The sequence below is a fragment of the Panthera uncia genome, assembly GCF_023721935.1.
Source record: "Panthera uncia isolate 11264 chromosome B3 unlocalized genomic scaffold, Puncia_PCG_1.0 HiC_scaffold_1, whole genome shotgun sequence".
NCBI lineage: Eukaryota > Metazoa > Chordata > Mammalia > Carnivora > Felidae > Panthera > Panthera uncia.
This window is the reverse complement of record NW_026057582.1, coordinates 21,787,830-21,810,731: the sequence shown is the minus strand read 5'-3', so window position 1 is coordinate 21,810,731 and position 22,902 is coordinate 21,787,830.

The following is a 22,902-nucleotide window of genomic DNA, read 5'->3' as shown; positions in this document are numbered from 1 at the left end:
TGACAACACTTGTAGACAAGGATATTAAAACTAAAAAAGTTTTCAAGAAGGTAGAGGGACAAAATAAGATCATGATGAAGAGAGAAATGGAGTATGCAAAAAACACAAATCAAACCATATCTGACATGAAAAAAATGTACTGAATGGGATTGAAAATAGATTAGACATTGAAGAAGAAAATATCAGTAAACTTGGAGATAGAGCAATAGAAAATATCCAAAATAAAACAAAGAGAAAAAAAAAAAAGACTAAAATATGAACATACCATAAATGTGGGACAATATCAAATGATCTAACATGCAAATGGAGAGGGGAAATATTTGAAAAAAATATTGGCAAAAATTTTCTGAATTTAATAAAAACTTAAACTCACAGATCCAATAAGTTCACCACACCCCAACATGAAGAAAAACAATCCAATGCAAATCACATTTAAATTTCTGAAACCAGAATAAAGAGAAAATCTTAAAAACATTCACTGGAAAACACATTACATATAGAAAACTGAAGATAATAATTACAGCAGACTTCCTTTGAGAAACTATGGAAGCAAGAAGACAATGTAGTGACAGCTTGAAAAGTATCGAAACAAATTAAAAAACAAACAAACAAATAAAAACCAAACACTTTCAACCAAGAATTCTACATTTCTATACTCAGGAAAAATATATATCAAAAAAGAAAGTGAATTTAAAACTTTTTCAGACACACAAAAATTTTAAGAATCTATCACTAGTAATCTTTCAGACAGAGGGAAAATGATACCAGACAGAAATATGAACCTACACAAAAAGAGTACCAGAAATGGTAATATGTGACTAAATACAAAAATTATTTTTTGCATTTTTTAAATTCCTTTCTTTGGAAGATAATTGCTTAAAATAAAATTAATAACAATATAAAATGGACTTTACAATGTATGTAGAAGTAAAACATATGATACTAACAAAGGATTTGACTTGGCAGGAGTCACTTAATTTGAATTTAATGATGTACAAATGGGAGTATTTATACTAATTCAATCACTTCTCTGAAAGCACTTAGCATAGGCCACCTGGGTGGCTCAGTCAGTTAAGCATCCAATTATTTTATTTTTTTAGTTAATTTATTTATTTAGAGAGAGAAAGAGACAGCAAGAGTGGGGGAAGTGCAGAGAAAAGGGGAGACAGAATCCTAAGCAGGCTCCATGTTGTCAGTGCAGAGCCAGATGTGGGGCTCGAGCTCAAGAAGTTGTGAGATCATGACCCAAGTCTAAATCAAGAGTTGGAGGCTCAACTGACTGAGCCACCCAGGCATCCCAAGTGTCCAACTCTTAATTTTGGTTCAGGTCATGATCTCGAGGTTCATGAATTCGAGACCTGACAGCACAGAGCCTGCTTGGAATTCTCTTTCTCCTCTCCCTCTGCTCCTTCCCTTGCTCACCTTATTTCTCTCTCAGAATAAATAAAAATTTTGAAAAGAAAAAAAAAACACAAATCACTTAGCATAATGTCTAGAACAGAGTCATTCATTAATGTTAACCATTGATCTTACATATATTCCTGAATAGTTTTATATGGAACGTATGAGTACATTACTCAGTGCCATGACAAGCCATACTGAGGTTGAGGCAAAAGGGAAAATCAGAAATGCTGATCCTGTTATTTAAATTTTGATTTTGTGTTCATCATGGACTTCTTGCATTAGTTTTTATTTTTCTTAAATATTGTGTTAACATATCACTAATTGGGAAGGGGTTGATGCCTAAATCTAGAGCCTCACCCTAGTCCCAGTCCTATATCATTTATGTAAATAAAAGAAGTTAGGAATATTCCTTGATTACATAACCTGCTAATCAAATATTGTGGAGATACAGGCCTGCTCTGAAAGAATGGGAGATGTTAATGTCTTGAGAGTGAAGAGTTTTTTCACTATTCAAAGTATATCCTATACCTTCTTTCAAATATGCTGCTGTCCTAAAAATGTTTCTGGAAAAAATTCAGTTCCCTTAAAAGTTACTTGCACAACTCTTCATAAAAATGTTTTGCTGGCAAAATGACCTCAAACAAGAATAGCAATTTGGCAATACTCAGTGTTCAGTTTGTCAGGTATTGTTCTGAGCATTCTACATATGTAAAGTGACTTCTCTGAACAGTCTTATGAAATAGGTAGCATTTTTATCTCTGTATTTATAGATGAGGAAACTGAGGTCCTTTAAAATTACATGACTTTCCCAATATCACACAACTGAAAAGTGGCAGTCTGGATCTTCAACTAGGTTTCTTAATCTGGAACCTCACTCTTAACCACCACACTAGATGACCTTTCACTCCCAAACTTAGGAGGCAGAAATCAGGATGTTGGTAGGCAACAAACACATCCAGGACCCCTTTGTTCCTGCTTTTTATGTTCCCGGATATTGACTAGTATCATGAATGGGTAATCATATCAACAGCTGGCTCCACTATCTAAAGATTCAGGAACATAAAAGAACATTCTCAGTGATTTATAGTTAAACCGGCTGATCATTGGTAGAAAGAGACACACAACACACACACAGACACATCCTGGGAGTATACATGGGAATTCATTCCACTTGTCAACAGAGATTTGTGTAGAAAGCAAGAACACTTGGATCACTTAGGCATGTGCCCCCTTTTTCTCATTATGATATCTTTGCAGTCATGAAGTCCTCTGACAGCATGTCAATTTGGAAAATGGTATCTGTGTTGAAAGCTTGATGAGTACATCTTATTTTTAATGCTAACTAATTCCTGCTTGCAAATAATCCTCTTCGAGTGATGTTTACATAAGATACACAGAAATGACAGGATAAAAATAGTTACTATGAAATTCTCCACAGGCTATAAACAGCTTTAACTTTTGGCAAAAGGACTTTATTATTTACATACTCAGACAAATATAGGTCACACTCTTCTCAGATTATTAATGTTCTTCTGCAAATAACTGACAGTGTATAAATATACCAACTGAACCCCTTACTGTGTCTTAATTAAATTCCAGCAATCTTGTTCAGAGTCTTATATATTTGGTTTATCTTAGGATCATCATTAATATATATCAATAATATTGCAGTCAGAGATCTTTTCTTGCCTTCTTTTTTAAAAAACAAATACAGCCATAAGTAATTTATTTCCAATGATAGATAATGTCTAACTCCAGAATCTCAAGTTTCCAATCCCTGATGGTCCAAATGTCCATAAACTTCAAATAACATCAACTCAAATACCATAACCCTAGTTGAGAATTAGGTACAGATTCTGCAACTGAAGTAAAGAGCACACTGGTTTACATTAAAACAGTTATTTCTTTGTCAAATCCTCACAGCAAGAACAGAATCTCAGTTCAACTTTTTTAGGCCAAATGAAGCATCATGTTTATAAATAAAGCCTTCAGTCCTTTTCCTCTCTATGCAGTAAATTCTTTGCAACCTCTGGCATTTGCAGTATGAACATTTGTCTGATTTAGTTGCAGGACAAAGGTACTCTGTTATGGAAAAAGAAGCATTTCTTCACTCACCCATATCCCCAAACATTCCTAAAACGTAGGTGTCTTACGGGGTCTGTGGTAGGTGGAATAATGAATCCGCAATATATGTCCACATATTCATCCCTAGAACCTGTGAATTTGTAAATTACATAGCAAAAGGGACCTTCAGATGTGATTAAGGTTAAGGACCTTCGGATGATAAAATTATCCTAGGTTATTCAGGTGGGCCCAATTAATCACCTGGGTATTTAAAACAGGAAAACCTTTGTCAGTTGGGTTTAGAATCAGAAAGAGAGCTATGAATACAGAAGAATGGCCAGAGAGATGCAGTTTGCTGGCTTTGAGACAGAGCAGGGACTGCACTTGGGTTCCCTCAACTGTGACCATGAAATCCAGCTTTACTTGTTGGCTGAAACCCTATTCCTGTTGAGTAGCATGTCTTACAGGATGCAGAAGCAGGATGTTTACCAAAGGAAGGATTCACTACAAAGACTGGTGAAGACCAAACCTAACCTGTCTACACCAAAGTAGACCCCAGTGCTGACCTTTCACTCACTTTTTCTCTCATTATAATACTAAAATTCATACCCCAGGGTGGAGATTTAACATGCTAAAGAGACATGCACATGTTCTATCCACTCTGCCTGTGGGCCCAACTTCCTGTATTTCTCCCAACCCCTACATGTTTAGATGTCACTCCTTTCCTGCTTTAGCCTCTTTAAAAAAATGTTTCCTGGCCTTTGTTCTGAGAATCAGCATGAAAGACCCTTTCCTTGTGCTGTTTCCCTTGTGATGGAGCATAAGCCTTGCATGGAAACTCTCATTCAGCCCCATTTGGCTCCATTACTTGGAGAGCCCAGGGACTGGAGTCAGTAACAGCTCTGAAGATAGAGGAAGGGACCACAAGCTAAGGAACATGAAACACTCTCTAGAAGCTGAAAAAGTCAAGAAACAGACTGCCCCTTAGAGCCCAAAAGAAATACAGTTATGGCAACATCTTGATTTTAGCCCAATCACACCCGTGTCATACTTCGAACCTGCAGAACTATAAGAAATATGTGTTTTAAGCCACTAAATTTGTAGTAATTTGTTACAGCAGCTGTAGGAAACTAAGACAAAATATATTCAAGTTAAGAGGCAACTCAGGCACTTCACAAGGAATATCACTGCACCTTTACAACAGGTATTTTTAGCATCTATTCCTACCGAAAGAAATGCATTGTAATGGTTAATTTTATGTGTCAGATCAACTAGTCATGAGGTTCCCAAAATAAAGTTTATTTCTGGGTGTGTCTGTGAGGGTGTTTCCTGAGGAGATTAGCATTTGAATCATAGACTCAGTAAAGCAGATTACCCTCTCAAATAGACATCATCCAAACCATCAAGGGCCTGGATAAAAAAAAAAAAAAAAAAAAAAGGTGAAGGAAGAGGTAATACTCCCTTTTTGCTTTCTGCCAGCCTAAATTGGGACATCTCATCTCCTATTTTCTGCCACTCTGACTAGGATTTATACCCTTAGCTTCCCCAGTTCTCAGGCCTCAAATTAAATTATACTACGGGTTTTCTTGTGTCTCCAGCTTGTAGATGGTACACTATGGGACTTTTTCACCTCCATAATCTGTGAGCCAAGCCATCTCCTCAAAACAAATATATTTATTTATCTATATACATACAGCTACACATGTATCTTACTGGTTCTGTTTCTCTGAAGAGCACTAATACAAGAACTTTCTTCTCTTTACACAGAACCATTTATGCTATTAGGACATAAAGAATTCATTAATCTCCTGTTTTCCAGGAAATAAAGAGTGTTCTTAGGTACTGAAACCAAAACCAGAGAACTGTAAACCTCAAACTTCAACAATTTCTCACATATCGCTAAGATATAAGAGCCCCAGAATTTCCTAACAATGAGCAACTTTGACTTCTCAAATCTTGGGTTTGCCATTAGGTTGTAAGGATAAGAGGTGGGTAGGGGAGGAGAAGTAAATGACACAGGCCTGAGTCCTGGGTGGTTTCCTTAGAGCACCAGGGTTTCAAATACACCTGGCAGACCAATTTTCATTCCTTAAACAAAAGTAAAACCTTGGATTGTGAGTAACTTGTTCTGTGAGTGTTCTATAAGACAAGCAAACATTTCTAATACATTTTAACTTGATAAATGAGCAATGTCTTGCAATACAAGTAGTATGTGATGCTGAATGTCACATGATCACAACTGAGCCAATGGTTGTTGAAATTCACTTTGATGTACGAGCGTTTTGGATTACAAGCATGTTTCTGGAATGAATTATGCTTACAAACCAAGGTTTTACTGTATTGACTGTGCATCTATAATTTCCCGGCACCATGCTAGGTGCTGGGGATAGAGTGGTGAAGATGACAGGCTGTGCTTCTATCCCAGAAAGTGGAATTTACTGAGTTTAGAGAACAATGAGAGATAATGAGACTGTAAGAATTTCTCTCCAGCTCATGAGCACCTGGGAGAGAATTTTGCCAAGTATGAAGAGAAATGACTTAGTAACTAGTGAGACTCACTTCACCCTCCAGGTGACTTCCAGCGTTGCATCTAAACTCATTCCAGACCGCAGAAGTCTTACAACTTTATTCTATCCTCTGCTCTACAAAATGTTTTCCCTCTGCATAAGCTGAGCAAGCCCTTTACCCTGGTTGTTCTCAAATTCTAGTGTGCAAAAGAACCACTTAGAGTGCTTGTTTACAATATAAGTTCCTGAGCTCTCACCAAGGTAGCCTAATTAGGTGGGTGTGACATGAGATCCAAGAGTCAGAATTTTTAAACAAATAGTCCAGGTGAAATCTGATAAGATGACTCCAGATTATACTTTGACAAATACTGATTTAACTCCTACACGTTTCATATCCATAACGCTATGATGTTTTTACCTTTTAAAAGTATATAATTTTTGATTTATTCTGAATTTTAAAAATGTTTATTCATTTCTTCATGTTGAAGAAAAAAAAATCACACAAACGATAAATCAGTCCACCTTCTATTATACAGAGATAGCCACTGTTAACATTTGGTAGGTCTTCTTCAATTTATTTCCTAAGTGAATTAAAAAAAAAATTGAATTTATGCTGTATGTCAAGCTCTGGGTTGAGGCCCCTGGGTGACTCAGTCAATTAAGCATCTGACTCAGCTCTAGTCATGATCTCATGGTTCATGAGTTTGAGCCCCATATTGGGCTCCTTGCTGTCAGCAGAGAGTCCGCATCAGATCCTCTGTCTCCCTTTCTCTCTGCCCCTTCTCTGCTGGTTCTCTCTCTATATCTCAAAATAAATAAATAAACTTAAAAAAAAAATAAAGCTCTGGGTATTGCCAATTTCAAGGAAATATAAACAATTACTTATGTAATTAAATCCTTCAAAAACAGATTCGATTTTTATTAGTCTTCTTTTAGGTTGCTTAGTAAAGCTTATGAATTTTCTGTCAACTATATATGCTTCGTGATAACTTTATTCTTAGGTATTTTCAAATTTTGTGACTATTGAGAAATTGTTTCTATTGTTTTCACATTTTAAAATATAAACATGTAGGAAATCTACTAATTCTTATTGTTTAAGTTTTAGAAGGATACCTTATTTCATTGTCTTGCTAGTTCTAATAGCACTTAAGATGATTTAGTTTTCTATATGATCTTCAAATAGTAATTGTCTCCTCCTTTCTAATATTTATAACTCATTGCCTTTTATCTTATTCCATCTGTTAAAAAGCAATAAGTAGTAATAACTGATATATTTACTTTATTCCTGATTTTGACATTATTCTAGTCTTTCACCTTTAAATATTACATTTTCTATTTATTTCAGACTGATAATTTTAGTATTTTAAGCAAGTTTTCCCCTGTCATAGGTTACTAAGGCTCTTATTTTTCAGGTCAAGAGGTGTTGCATTTTACCAAATTTTTTGCATCTACCAAGAAAACAATATATATATATATTTTCTTATCAGCTTAGTCTGGCTTTGTAAAACAAATTGAGAAGAGGTCCATCTTGTACTAAGCTTTGTTTCAGAGCACAGATTTATCTTTTCTTCAAAGATTTTAAAGAATTTACCTTTAAAAAACAAAATTAAATTTCTGAAAATTTATTTTTGATGCCGTGATTGTGAAAAATACGTTGACTGAGTATAAAATTTTTAAGTCAAATTTTCCCCCTCAAAATGTGAAGCCTGCCTCATAGCATTTAATATTTTAAAAGAAATTTAATTCATAAACAACTTATTTCTTCTGCCTGAATGTTTGCAAGAATTTTTCCTTTTTTTCCCAAATTTAAAATATGTTGAGTTTAAGTATAGGTGCAGTTTCTTTTTATTTTGCCTGAATTTGATATGATGATTGCTTGCAAGGTAAAAACTCAAGTGTTCACCTGTGGGAAATTTCCTCCTTTTCATATGCTTTTTAATTATTTATCTGTCCTTTTTTTTTTCTGCTATTACTAGATTGAATAGCCTGGGACTACTCTTCATATTTCTTACATTTTCTCTTATAATTATTAAACTTTTGCAAGAGTTTTGTGATAATTTCTCAAAGATAGTTGAAGATAGTCATAACAGATGCATCCATGTGTTTTCCAGTTTGTCTTCTATGTTTATTATGGCAGCTTTGAGTTAACTAGGAATATCCCTATGAAGTACCAACTTCAGATGGATTTCTACTTCATTTTAGGGTGTTTCAATCAAGCACAAACTATAAGCACCATAGCAGTAGCTCAAAATATATGTATCAGATTTTACTGAGATTGAGATTTGTGTGCCACTTCCTATATCTGCTGATTACCCCATGATTAAATTGTCCCAAGACTATGTCACTCTGAAGAAAGAACCAAACAGCCTGTGAGTCCCCACAAGCAAAGGAAACCAGCCTGGTAAAATCTCTTTAATATATGCTAGTTCAGTCTCTCCTTTATTAGATTCTAAAAAAAATTTAATTTAATTGTATTATAAAATTTTTTGTGGCATGTAGACCTAGTGTTCAGGGTGATAAGGGGTTTCCCTTCTTATTATGGCCCTTTGCAGATGGGCATGTGGAACAAAGACTAAGGTGACAAACAGATTCAGACCATGTCATCATATGAAAAGAACGCCATCCTTCTCATAAACACTTCAATATAAAGACAGAAAACAAAAGAGTGGAGGATTAAAACAAAGCATTCAAAAACTGTGGGATAATAGCAATGGTTTAACATAAAGATTACGGAAGTCCAAGAGAGAAAGAATAAAACATCAAAAACATTGAGACAATGGCTAACAGTTTTCTAAAACTAATGAAAAACAACATACCACAGATCTGATAAGCTCAGAGAATTCCACACTGGATAGACATGAAAAGACACACCTAGACACACCATAGTCAAACTGATGAAAAGCAAGGTAAAGAGAAAATCTTGAAGATAGACAAAAGGAATATGCATAAGGAGAAACAAAGATATGAATTACGCCAGATATTTTGTCAGAAATTATACAAGCCTAAAGGTATTAGACTTACATACTTAAAGGATGGAAGGGAAAAAAAAAACAATAAGAAAACAAACAAAAAACTGCACGCCCAGAATTGTGTATTTAGCAAAAATATCTTTCAATAATGAAAGGAATTTAAAGTCTTTTTCATTGTTTTTCATTGTTTCATCATTAGATGTGTACTCAAAAAGATTTAAAGAAAAATCTTTCATGAAAGAAGTATGATACCATTTAGAAATAAGGATCTTACAAAGACAAATTAAGAGCAAGAGAAATAGCTTTTTAAACGGAGGCTCTATAAGAAAGGTACATTGTTCTTATTTTAATTGCTTTAACAACAATTAACTGTCTAAACCAAAAATAATGTCTTGCTGGTTTTATAACATGTAGAAGTAAACTGTATGAAACGATATCACAAAGTATGAGAGGAAATTAAAATATATGATTGAAAGTTTCTTATGCGATATGTGAAATAGTTTAATATAATATCGACCATTTTAAACGGAAGTTATGTATTCCAACCCTGGAGTACTCTTGAAAAACTGTAAAAGAGGTATAGCTAATCAGCCCATCATGAAAATAAAATTGAATCAACAAACGTAGAAAAAGAGGAAAGGGGGAACTAAGAATACATGAGGCAAGTGGAGGAGAAGCAGCATGTCAAATCTAAGCATGTCAGTAGTTGCATTAATATATTGTCTAACACCCCAATTAAAAGGCAAAGATTGTTAGACTGAATTTTTTTAAAAAGCAAGACACAACTATATTTTATCTGTAAGAATCCACTTTACCTATAATGATATAGACAGGCGAATAGTAAAAGGTTGAGAAAAGATATGCCATGCAGACAGAAGTCAGAAGAAACTGAGAGTGGGGCGCCTGGGTGGCTCAGTCAGTTAAGTGTCCAACTCTTGGTTTTGGCTCAGGTCATGATATCGCAGTTCATGGGTTCAAGCCCTACTTTGGGCTCCATACTAATAGCACAGAGCCTCCCTGGGATTCTCTTTCTCCCTCTCTCTCTCTCTCTGCCCCACCTCCTCTCTCATAATAAATAAGTAAATAAACTTAAAATAAAAGCGAGAGTGGCTGTCATATCAGAAAGACCTCAGCACAGAGAATGCTCCTAGGTATATACAAGGACATTTCATAATGAAACAACAACTGTAAATATTATTGCACCCAAAAGCAGAACTTTAAAATACAGAAAACAGAACTAAAAGAAAATGTCAAATCTACAGTTCTTGTTGGATATTTCCAAGCTCTTCTCTTAGTAATTCATAAAACAATAGCAAATCAGTGAGGATATAGAAGACCTGAACAACACTATCAACTAAATTCATCAAATTGATATTTATAGGATCTTTCATTCCACGACAGAATAGCACACATTATTTTCTAGTAATATGGAACATTCACCATGATAGGCTATATTGTGTATCTGAAAATGAATTTCAACAAATTTTTAAAATTTTATTTTATTTTATTTATTTTTTGTTTAACGTTTATTCATTTTTGAGAGACAGAGAGAGAGCATGAGTGGGGAGGGGTAGAGAGAGAGAGAGAGAGAGAGAGAGGGCGACACAGAATCCAAAGCAGGCTCCAGGCTCTGAGCTGCCAGTGCAGAGCCTGACACGGGGCTGGAACTCACAGGCCATGAGATCATGACGTGAGCCAAAGTTGGATGCTTAACTGACTGAGCCACTCAAGCGCCCCAAATTTTTAAAATTTTAAATCATACAAAATATAATTTCTGACCACAATGAAATTAAACTAGATCAATAACAAAAAGATATCTAGAAAATACCCCAATATTTAGGAATTATAAAATTGTTTTCTCTTTAAGTCTCTCAAATGCATTTTTTTTCTCCTTAAACCTAAATCTATTTTTGGGGTTTTGCCTCAGAGGACATCAGCAGCTTCCCTTGCTCTAAGACATTAAACTTTTCAAGTTTTTTCTTTTAATAACCCCCCAAACCCCTCTATCAAACATAGAATAATCTGTTGACAGATTTGTGATGCTGCCTCTGAAAAATTTCACAATCCCACTTAGCCCCAGTTCAGGTTCTTATTACCTCCCCTGTGGCTATTCTATCAGCTTTCCAAACAATCTTCCTTATGTCAGTTACTCCTTCAATCCAGTCCTACAACAAGTGTTATCTTCCTAAAACAGGGTTTCCAATGAAGTGTGCACAATGATCTGTTAATCCTTTTAGATATACTATCATAAAAGCATTTCTGTGACCAAAAATATTAGGAAAACATAGCTTATTACATCCATCTCTCTGAGCCTTAAAATGTCTCTTGGCATATTAAGATTATTTGAAGTATTACAGAACAAAAAAGAACTCTTTAACTTTGCTTAATCTACCATGTCCCAAATTTGTTTGAAAATTACATTGTTGTTGGTTTTCTTCATATAATACCTACCAATAATCTAAGAATAAGTGTTTAAAGAATGTCCTTCAGCAAATACTTTCCTAAATCACAACATAACTTCATTTTTCTCCTCCCTCCCTTAAAAATCTGATGGTTAGAAGTGGTTATGAAATGACACCCAAGTTCTGTTGCCTAGCTACAAAGCCTTTCATGGTCAGGCTTCAACCTTCTTTTGAGCCAGTCTTCCTTATACACCCCATGCTCAGTTCCCCCAAACTGTTCATGCCTCAGCAATTCTGGACTAGTGTCCATGACTCAAAAATACCTTGTACTTTCTTCCTGCTCATCTTGTTCTTTCTCCCTGTGTTCCCTACTTAATTCCACCTATCCTTCCATATCCAGCCCAAATATAGCATCATCTATGATGAAATATCATTCATTTATTCAGAAAATGTTATCTACTACGTACTAGGTACTGGGGTCTATTCCAAGAAAGCTCTGGCAGACAATAATCTCTCTTTCCACAGTAATTCAACATCAAGCTCTGCCTATATTACATCTTTGCTTACATTTTACATGTATTAAAACACTTATCAAAAGCTGATCCTCAAGCACACTAGGCACTCTCCTCCTAAGGTTTACAATTGCTATTCCCTCTCCCGGACTACTGTATGGTCACTTCCTTACTTCTTTAAGGTTTTGATACAAATGGGAGCTTCTCCATGAGGCCTCTCTCACCATTCTTTAACACTGTAGCTTCCCCTCTCTCTTTTTTATTTTACTATATTTTTCACATAGTATTTATCATATATTGTAATACAAATTTTGCATATGGGTGTGCTGTAAAGTCCATAATCATGGGGATCTTGACCTATCTCATTCACTGCTGTATGCTTAGTAACAAGAACAGGGCTCACTACTTAGTAGGTATGATGGCTAATTTTATGTGTCAGCTTGGCTACACCATGGTAACCAGATATTTGGTCAAACGCCAGTCTAGATATCACTGTGAAGGCATTTTTATTTTATTTTATTTTATTTATTTATTTTTTGTTTGTTTTTGGTTTTTTTTTTTTTGTTTTTTTTTTTTTTTTTTTAATTTATTTTTGGGACAGAGAGAGACAGAGCATGAACGGGGGAGGGGCAGAGAGAGAGAGGGAGACACAGAATCGGAAACAGGCTCCAGGCTCCGAGCCATCAGCCCAGAGACTGATGCGGCGCTCAAACTCAAGGACCGCGAGATCATGACCTGGCTGAAGTCGGATGCTTAACCGACTGCGCCACCCAGGCGCCCCTGTGAAGGCATTTTTAGATGAGAATAACATTTAAATCAGTAGATTTTGAGTAAAGTAGATGAACCTTCATAATGTGGGTGGGCATCACTCAATCAGCTAAAGACCATAAGAGAAAAAAAACCTCAGCTCCCCCCAAGGAAGAGGGAATTCTGCCTTCAGACAGCATTCAAGCTATGGTACAACTCTTTTCTGAATATCCAGCCTGCTCTCCTACTATGACAATTAAACTTGCCAGAACCCACAATCTTCTTAGCCAATTCCTTAAATCTCTCTCTCTCTCTCTCTATATATATATATATTTATATATGGATATAGAAATTTATATCCATCTGTGTCTCTATCATCTATCTATCTATCTATCTATCTATTTGCCTACTTATCTATCAAAAGAGAGATACTACTGATTCTCTCTTTCTGGGGAACTCTAATATAGTAGGCACTCAGTAAATATTTGAATAAGTAAATGGTTTATCATTAGTTATTTACAGCTTAGACTCTGAGCTCTTTGAAGAGAGTATAACTTATCCTTCTATTTGTTTGGTGTCTAACACCATTATTCATTCATCCATCCACCCATTCAACATATACTTGTTGATTACTGACCTCATACCAGACATTAAGCCCATTCCACATACATACCTTGTACTTCCCTACCTATGGCTTTAACCTTCCCCCAGCCCTGTTCACTTATTTAATTCTATCTATCCTTCAAATTCCAGTTCAAATACAACATCTTCTATAAATAAGAAGCCATTCATCTATTCAGCAAACATTAATTAAATATCTACTATGTACCAAGTACTGGGTTATGTTTGTTGAATAAACATATGAGCTTCTAAAAAGTGTTACATAAAGAGAAGGGGGCATGATTAAGAAAAACATGTTCATTAAATTTGAACTTGTTAGAGAGTCTATATGTTAATATCATCACAAACAGCAAAACTGCATACATCAATTGTTTGGAATCATCTCTGAAATGGAGTCACCAGTCAGCTGAAGGACCATAACACTGGAGCATTTAGTACAAGAAAGAAGCACATTCATATGAAATCAGAAGGTCAAGCAAATGCAGGAGGTAAGAAGTGAACAAGTTCAGATAGGAGTACAGCAGGTTGGGGTAAAAAAGAAGAAAAACAGAAAAGGGTTTTCAAAGGAACATCATTTTTGCACCTTGGCCATATTTTTACCATCCATCAAAGGTGATTAAGTCCAGGTTAAGCATCAGCACTAGCAAGCTAAAGCTTTATGTATGAGGTGAGAAGCAGTCTTCTTGGCTCTTGCCTTGCACTAAAATGATATATGAGGATAACAGAGATTGACAGCTTGAAAAGGTCACTTGTCCAGTCAGCCTGGCATACCTCATCTTGCTTCCATGTCATAATAAACTTCTCTTGCAGACCCTGTCTGAAAGCACATCCATATGCTTTGGATGCTCTGGGAATGGAAAGGTCACGTTGGACCTGAGTGCCTCTCGGTCACGTGTGGGTGCTCCTGCTTGCCACTGACTTGCATATATTTGTATTTAAAGCCACAAGCAGGTAAGTTGCCATCTCTTGTTCAGCCTGTCAGCCTGGGTCTGAATCATAAATTATCTTTTTTTTCATTTTACAGTCAGAAAAATCTCCTCTTCAATGATAATAAAATCAGTGGACCAGATTGTGCCCTTTGTTACTTATGTACAAATCCTGCTGAAGTCAGCAGGACTTAAGGGCATGCAACTTTGGGCAGAATGTATTCCAACTTTTTTTCCTTGCTGGATTTTTATTACCTGACATCTTTCTGATTCCTCTAGATTGCACAATAAGGGAAGGGTGGCCCAGTTTGGGTAAAATAAAAAATGACCCAAACCACTGACCTAAATCCTGTCTTTGAAATTTAAAATTACATTTACTAGGAAGGAAAATAGTTTTTTTGAGTGTGGGTGGTTTTCTTTTTCAAAACCCATTTTCAAATGTTGACCTCCTGAATGTTATCATACCAGTTTGGATTGGAAAACAGAAGGGTAGGTAAACATTTTTTTAAGCTTGTTGGGGGGAGGTCATCCTTTCTGAATTCATTATCTGCAAAGAAGCAGGAAATACCAAGAACTTTTTTTTTTTTTTCCAAAAGATTTCCTGGTCACATTGCCAAATTTGACTCCAAAAGTAAATCATCCAATTTTGTGAAATATTGAGACTTTTTGTCTTCCCTTCCTTCAAAGGTAAACTCAGGTAGTGAAGAAGCAAAGGCAAGAAAGCTTTGCTTGAGGAAATAGATGAGGGATGGAGGTGAGGAATTCTCCTTTGCACAAATAAAGGGGCCACAGGCATGGTTGTCACATAAATGACAGGCCCTCATGATCTGATGCAATGACAAAGACTAAACCTCACAGCTTTTCCCTTGAGATGCCTACTGATGTCAGCCTTTTACAATAAGATGCCTCCTGCCTCCTCTAGAAGCACTCTGTAAAATATCCAACATAAAGGACTCTAACGCATTGTAACCATATACTCAATTATTTAGCAATTCCCTATCTGAGATTAGAGCCCTGACTTAATGGGACATGACGCAGGCACATTTCAATAAGAAAGAGGAAGGATATATGTGATAATGGAGGAAGGAAAGATTTGGAGCAAAGCTCTTGGTGCATTACATAAACACTTATCCCACTGTGTTGTCATTCTTTGTATAGTAACTAGTCCCTGACCTAAACTGATCTTAAAATTGGGATCCTTGGCCCGTTTATTTTTGTTTTACCAGCACCTGGCATAGTGCCTGATCACATGGAAGCAGTTTAACGTAGTGCTTTGATTTTACAGTCCTGGGCTTGAGTTCAAATTTTGCCAATTACAAGTTCTGTGACTTTGGATAAGATCCTGCACCTCATAAATCCTAATCTATAAAACGAGCATAGTAATTCCTTCCTTCAAATATTCTTCTGAGGATAAAGATATAATTTTAAGTACTTCTCACAATGCTTGACAGAGTTTGCACTTAATAGAAACCATAATTATTATTATGCATTCAAAAAATTTGTTGAATGAATGAATGAATGAACGGTTCAATCAATGGATCAGCCCTAAGTTAAGAATTAACAAGGGGGCAGCAAGAGTATATGAGTGCTCGGTCATAGGAAGACATTTAAGGGTTGGGGTGGGGGTTCCTAAAGAAAGCACGAGGCAATTAACATCCATCTTAGTTCTCAGCACAAAAACTCATCACATTTGGTGGGACACTTGAATAGGATAAAAGTCCCCAAATAGCACTAAAGTAGCAATAATTTAGAATAACAGTGTTTCACAATGTCAACACCATGCACTGGCAATCTTTCAGTCCTGTGTAGCTATTTAAGTAAAACTGTGTATGTGCTCTTTTAAATTCTTATAGAGCAAAGTCACCACACGTTCTAGTAAATATGTACTCTTTCCTGCTGACATGATGTTTATTGGGCTTTTGCTCTCATTTTAGTCATGCTCTGCCTCATACTACATCATAAAAAGTAACATTATAGAGAGCTTACTAGGCACTCAGCACATTTCTCAGTACTTTACGTGAATCAATGTACTTAATCCTCAACTCTATGGTGTTAGTACTACCTATGTGGAAATTACCATTATCAATTTTTACAGGTAAGGAAACTGAGGCACATGGAATCAATAACTTGGCAAAGGTCACAGAGGTAGCAGGAGTCGCAGTGTATATTTGAAGCCAGACAGGTAGACACTAGAGTTCTTAACCACTAGGGCATATGGTGCACAAGATACAGTAGCTCCAGCTGCCTAACACAGGCACTATCAGGACATTATTTGTAAATTACACTGTAGCTAAATAAATGTCTCATATTGGTGGAATCAAGGCTGTATACCTGAGGAAGCTCATTATATACAACATGAGGTCTTTTGGCAGATGCACAGGGTCATTGCAAATTCTGCTTAAGTCACCAATATGCCAAGGACCAATATGCCAAGCTGAGGAAGTGGGGCAAAACTTGAGCGTATTTTCAAGCATGTAATTCCCAATGGAATCATGGCCTGTCATGAGATCGCAGCAATAATCCCTATTTCTACCAGGATGCTGTCAAAGTCCTCTTCAACCCACTTTCCAAATTTTCTACCAATGGAGTAGACCTGCAGAAAGCAGCTGGGCAATCAAGAGGCATAGGCAGAGCTCCCTAAAGCCTCCTAGCTAAACTTACAAATCATTCGCAATTCCTCTCTCATGATAATCTTGCTTAAAAATAAATTTGAGCATGACCATCACCAAAAGAAAGGATAACAGTTACTGAATATAGTAACCAGCATGGGGAATACAGACTCTTCCTTTCAGTTTGTGCTCTGGGCCCATGCCTATGTGCCTGTGTACCTACAGGTCTTAGCAATGTTGCCATACACGAAGTTACTTGCCCTTAGAAACTTCGCTCACACATTTTTTTTTTAATTTTTTTTAACGTTTATTTATTTTTGAGACAGAGAGAGACAGAGCATGAATGGGGGAGGGTCAGAGAGAGAGGGAGACACAGAATCGGAAGCAGGCTCCGGGCTCTGAGCTGTCAGCACAGAGCCCGAACTCATGGACCGCAAGATCGTGACCGGAGCCGAAGTCGGACGCTCAACCGACCAAGCCACCCAGGCGCCCCTCACACATATTTTTATATCTGTGCATGAGGTGGTTAACAGACCTCCCCACTTTGATTTGTTGCCCTTGGATTGATTATATCTAGATACTAAGATTCAGCAATAGCATCCATTGTTAATTTTCTGTACAATAGCAGGATTCAGTAACTCTTGTCTAACCGAATGTGTCAAAACCATTGCAATTGTACGCTGTATTGCATCCAAATAAAATGTTCTGTCCTAGAACAGGCATATTGGATTGCATATTTATTAAAATTTGTAAAATAGGCCAAGGACTTTGGGGAACTCAACTTTGTTACCCCTGGGATCTTTACCACTGCAAGCTACCTCTCTCCTCAGCTGGAACAGTCATGACCAATAATAAAGAGCTGGTAAACTCCTTTGAGAGTCTCAGTTGAAAAGTTCTTAAAGAGTCCTTAGAATACTTTTAATTTTGCATATCACCTTTCATCTCTAGAGCTGTCCCTGCTGACTTATTCATCTTCTTTATTGTCTCTACCTCAAGAGAGACATGCCCTTAAAAACAAGGAGCATTCCCACTTGGCAGATGGAGAAAATGGGCGTCTGATTGGTTGTGCTCTGCTCACATAATCAATATTCCATAAAGTCATACAGCATAGATAGAGTCCTTATCATGATAGAAGAGTGCCAATTCAAAAGTAATCCTCACCCTTAGATCCCACTGAGGTAACAAATAGGTTGAGAACAGTATTTCCAGTAAAATAAAGACTGTAGAACTCTATGTTTGTCATTAAGCTTTGAATATACTGCACCCAAGTAATGGTAACTGGTCAAGAGAAATGTCCACAGCCTGCTGCCCCTCTTATAGCTATATGCCGATAACAGGAACCAGCAAGGTAACTGGCATGGGGCAAATAAAGCTACGGGAAGATACCACTAAATCCAAATAACCGTTGTATCTTACTCAGACAGCTGTAACATCTACTCTACCACCCTTCTTGCCCACCCCAATCCTTTCTCTTCATGTAGCCTACAATCATTTTTACAAATACTCTATCAGGTCATACCCTTCCCCCACTTAAAACTTTCAACAGCTTCCCATTACACAAAGAAAAAAAGTGCAAATTCTTTAGCATGGCCTTCAAAGTGCTTTATAAGCTGGCCCCTGCCTACCTCTGCAACCTCATCATGAACCCCTTCTCCCTTTCTCATTTGTTCCATCAATATTCCTCTCCTTTAACTTCCTAAACCATGCCAGACCCTTTCCCAACCCACAGCATATACTTCTCCCTCTTTGTGTAGCACATCCCTCCCCACCTGTTCTCCTCTCCCAAACGACTGCCCTCCCCTAGATTCTTCTCATGATGGCATCTTATTTTTCAGGTTTGCACTTTATTGCCCCTCAGACAGGCCTTTCTTGACCTAGACAGATATCCCCCACTCTTTCCTATCACAAAACACCCTGTTTATTTTTTCATTCACTTAACAAATGTATTTGTATACTTATTATGTGCCAGTACCTGTGTGAAGTGTTGTGGATACAACAGTTAACAAAACACACAAAAATATGCGTGCATTGATGAACATTTTAGTCAGAAAAGCATATGGTGAGAAAAATAAGTAAATGAGTATCAAAAACATCTAGATACTTTATTTTAGATACTGGAGCTAGGGAATGTTTTACTGAGAGGCTAGCAGGTGAGAAGAGACTGCCAAAGGGGACCGGCAAGTTTCCTTGTGACTATCCAAGGAGAAAGTGTTCCAGGCAGAGGGAGTATCAAGCACAAAGGTCCTGAGGCAGGAAAGTACCTGGAATATTTGAGGGAGACAAGGGACTGTGCTGGCTGAAGTAGCGGACAGCTGTAAGAGATGATGCTGGAGAAGTAATGGTAGGGTCATATGGAGCAGGACCTTGGACACCATAGCAGATTCCCTGGCTTTTACCCTCACTGAAATCGGAAGCCCTTGGAAGTTTTTGAGTGAAGGGTGATATGATCTGCTTTGCATTATATAAGTCATCATCCTGTTTGCTCCTTGGGGGAATAATTTGAAGGACTTATGCAATGAATGTTTGTGTTCCCCCCACCCCACCCCGCCAAAACTCATATGTTGAAGCCCTAAGGCCCAATTGTGTCTACACTTGGAGATAGGGCCTGTGAGGAGGTGAAAAAAGTTGAATGAGGTCATAAGGGTAAATCCCTAATCTGACAAGGCTGATACCTTTATAAAAGGAAGATACACCAGAGCTTTCTCTCTTTGCATGCAGGCAGCAAAAAAATGTCATTTGAACACATTCTGAAAAGGAGGCCAGAACTGGACTATCCTGGAGCCCTGATTTCAGACATCCAGCCTCTAAACCTGTAAGCAAATAGATTATTATTTAAGCCACCCAGTGTATATTTTATTATCACAGCTAGAGCTGTGTTATATTTTTATCTTTTTTTTTTTTTTTTTTTTTTTTTGCCAAAGACAGGGAGCAAGAATGGAAGACTTTGTCTCCTTCATCACATTTAAGAGAACTTGTAATTTAAAAGATCTGCCAGTGGGTATTTGTTTCAGATCTTCTCCACTCACTGTCATCTCCAAGAGGCTCATGTCTGGGTGTCTACCCCCACGGCCCAGTACTGTACCTCACAGGTCATGCGTGCAGAATAAATATTTACTGAATGAGTGCTATGATGAACTTAGGATTTCTCCTAAGAAGGTCCCATACATTTAAGATCTTTGTTTTTGAATTAAAAATAGTTTGTTCTTGTTTATTTATTTAAAGCCTTCTCTGAACTGATAGTGGGATATCAACTTTCCTCTTTTGCATTCTTTGATTCCACGACCATTTATTCAACACCTGCTATAAATAGCCAGGGCTGGGGTACAAAGATGAACCCTCGCTGCTTACTTCAAACTGTTGACAGGTTTTTAGGTTTTCCTTATTTAATATCATAGTTTTAGTAAGAGTTCAATAATCAAAACAAAAGAAATATGTGTTTTCATGAGTCAGGTGTCCTTAATTTCTGTAATGTTTTTTACTGGACTGCTTAGTAGTCATCTATTAGAACTCAGATGGTACCTGTTCAAAATGTAACTTGTATATGATAGACTACAGTTTTAAAATTTGGATCACTGTAAAAAACTTGATTAGTTTCTTAGGGCTGCCATAACCAAGTACCATAAACTGGGGAGCTTAAATAACAGAAATTTATTGTCCCATAGTTCTGGAGCTAGAAGTTCAAAATCAATGTGTCAGTAAAGCTGGTTCCCTCTGAGTTCTGTGGGGGGAGAATCTGCTCCATGCCTCTCCCGTAGTTCCTAGAGGTTTACTGTCAACCTTTGTCATTCCTTGGCTTGTGGAAGCGTCACCACAATCTCTTCCTTCATCTTCAAGTGGCATTCTTCTGTGTATGCCCATGTCCTAATTTCCCCTTATTATTTATAGGAACATCAGTCATGTTGGATTAGGGGCATATCTCACTTCTGTATGACCCCATTTTAACAAGTATATCTACAAAGGCACTCTTTCCAAATAAGGTCACATTCTGATGTATTGGGGATTAGGAATTTAGCATATGAATTTTGGGAAAACACAATTCAACTCATAACAATTCTTAATGAAGGAATAAATAAAAGCTCTTTTCAAAGACTCCTCCACCTTTCAGCCCTTAATAACTACTTGTCTTTTGATAAGTGTTGGTATTCAAAGTTGGAGGGAAAAAGTGGAATTCACATTCTACAACTTTTATAAGAAAAGCACCAAGGTATAGCCAAGAAAACACTTTAGCAGGAGTCATAAAGCCCTTTTTTAGTCTCACATATCTGATAACATCTGATTCAACTAACTTTATTGAGGATATCAGTGAGTTTCCTCATATATAAAAGGCAGGGTCAACTTTCATCATTACCAATGTCTCAACCTATCCCAGGAAGAAGAAATAAATGTTATTATTTGTGGTGGGCAAAATTCTAACATGACCCCCATGACCTGTACCTCCTATCGTTAGCCCTAGTGATTGCTACCTCATGTGGCAAAAGGGATTTTTCGGTTGTAATCAAGATGACCAATCTGTTGACTTTATCACAGGGAGATTATCCACAGGGACCCACCCTAATCACTTGATCCCTCTAAAAGCAAAGTTTTCTCCAACTGGTAGCAGAAGAGAAAGAGAAATTCAAAGTACAAGAGAGATTGTTATAAGTGAGGTTCTCCATTGCAAAGATCGGGGGGGGGGGCCCTTACCCCTGAGGCAAGTAGCCTCAAAGAGCTGAGAAAGGTAGCAGCCAATCACTAGTGAGAAAGTAGGGGCCTCAGTCCTAAAACTTCAAAGCACTAAATTCTGCCAACAACTCGAATGAGCTTAGAAACGGGTTCTTCTCTGGAGACTCCAGATTAACTAAACTTTCAAGAGCCTAAGCCAAGAATCCAATCAGGTCCACCTTGGCACTGACCTGTGACTGTGAGATACCAACGGGTATTGTTTTAAGCCAGTAAGTTTGCAGTAATACACAGCAACAGAAAACATATTATTACATTACAGTGAGAAAACGAAGAGAGAAACCTGGAAGAAAGAATGGAGTGAGAAAGAAACCAGGTGAAAACTGAGTAGGACGGAGCACCATCAAAGGAAAGAAATGAGGAAAGACATAAAGGTGGAAAGAGATAAGATATATGAAGTTTGCCCTAAATATTTCTTTTTTTTTTTCTCCAATGTTTATGTATTTTGAGAGAAAGAGTGAGCAGGGAAGGGCAGAGGGAGAGAGAGAGAATCTCAAGCAGGCGCCACAGTGTCAGCATGGAGCCTGACACAGGGCTCGATTCCACCAAGCAAGAGATCCTGACCTGAGCCAAAATCAACAGTCCAACGCTTAACCAACTGAGCCACCCAGGTGCCCCTGCCCTAAAAATTTCTTTTTCTTTTTTAAAAAAAATTTTTAACATTTATTTACTAATGAGAGACAGAGAGAGACAGAGCATGAGCATGGGAGGAGCAGAGAAAGGGAGAGACACAGAATCCGAAGCAGTTTCCAGGCTCTGAGCTGTCAGCCCAGGGCCTGAACTCACAAACCAAGAGCATGACCTGAGCCGAAGTCGGACGCTTTACCGACTGAGCCACCCAGGTGCCCCTAAATATTTCTAGTTAGAGATAAAACATGCTTAGGTTTGTTTCTTTGACTGTTCCCCTGTTTGCATGGAGTGGTGATAGTACATCTGACACACATAATTAAATTGGACAATTAAACTGAAATCATGATCCGCATTATCTAAGAAATGATAATCCAATAAAAAAATAGAAAGGAAACTCCTTTCCGCACATGAGGAAAAGAATAGAGGGGAAAAAAAAGGATGAGGAAAGAAAAGAAGATAAAGGAAAGAGAGAAAGGATGGGGAGGGAAAAGAAAGAAGGGAAGAAGAGAAGGAAACTGCAAAAATGTTTTTTAGAGGAATATAAAATTCTGTATTGAAAATTGAATGAAAGTGTGTCAGAGACGAGCATGGTGGTATCAAACTTCTCTCAAAGTTCTCCAGAAGCAATAGAGAAATTGCCATTTCCATTCTGCCTTTTCAGCCTTTATGAGCTTCACTAGTTGCCTGGCTGCTTAAACAGCCTTCAATGCCATCAAAGGAAGAAAAAGCTCCACAGCCATGACATGAAAGAAAGAAAGAAAGAAAGAAAGAAAGAAAGAAAGAAAGAAAGAA